This window comes from Octodon degus, unplaced genomic scaffold (assembly GCF_000260255.1).
Source record: "Octodon degus isolate 3935 unplaced genomic scaffold, OctDeg1.0 scaffold00022, whole genome shotgun sequence".
NCBI lineage: Eukaryota > Metazoa > Chordata > Mammalia > Rodentia > Octodontidae > Octodon > Octodon degus.
In genome coordinates this window covers 16,187,540-16,188,304 of record NW_004524598.1, presented here as the reverse complement: position 1 = coordinate 16,188,304, position 765 = coordinate 16,187,540, and the positions used below count along the sequence as shown (strand labels likewise).

Here is a 765-nt window from a genome sequence, read left to right as displayed (position 1 = left end):
AAATTAATAATCCATTTTTCATTTCCAGCACCTTACTGGTATAATTTCACTGTCTTCTTCTGGTCTATAATCATTCTGGTAGGAAAAAGCAAGCAATCATTCCATTACATGAATTGTATCATTTTTCTCTCTTACATTCTGAGGGACACAGGGTTAGCACACTGCAGTGAGCATGACTGGGAAGTTAGCTTTACTTCCTGTGAGGTCTGGTAAGGAATTAAGAGTAGCTCCAAGATTTTGTATTGACTTTCAACCTGTTGACTGCAGTGTATCTAGTTATACTTTCTTCCTTCAGATTCATTGCTATTCTTCAGTTTACAAATTTAGATCTTTCAAAACTGAGAAATTTTAGACACTACTCCTTTTTTACCTTCTATTTTGTTTTTTGGGGGGGAAGAGTCTACAGAGTGTTCAGGGCCTCACTACTACATTGGATGCTCACTTTGGCAGCACATATACAAACTTGGAATGATACAGAGAAGATTAGCATGGCCCCTGTGCAAGGATGACACGCTAATTTGTGAAGCATTCCATATTTCTACATGAAAAATCTAATATCCAATGCCACAGTATTAACAAGAGACCTTAACACCCCTTTATCCCAAAAAGATAGGTCAACCAGACAAAAAATTAGCAAAGAAGTAGCAGAACTGAACCAGAGCTTGGAACGAATGGAATAGGTGGACATAGAGAGAGTGTTCCACCCAACAACAGCTGAATACACATTTTTTTTTCAACTGCACATGGGTCATTTTCTAAAACAGG

The 765-nt window shown here is 37.8% G+C and overlaps 1 non-coding gene across 1 annotated transcript; it reads left to right on the top strand.

The window, feature by feature from the left end:
* The first annotated feature begins 434 nt into the window (after nucleotides 1-434).
* On the top strand, nucleotides 435-540 carry LOC111815862. The gene has a single exon (XR_002820482.1). It is a non-coding gene; the product is annotated as a U6 spliceosomal RNA (small nuclear RNA).
* The last annotated feature ends 225 nt before the right edge of the window (nucleotides 541-765 follow it).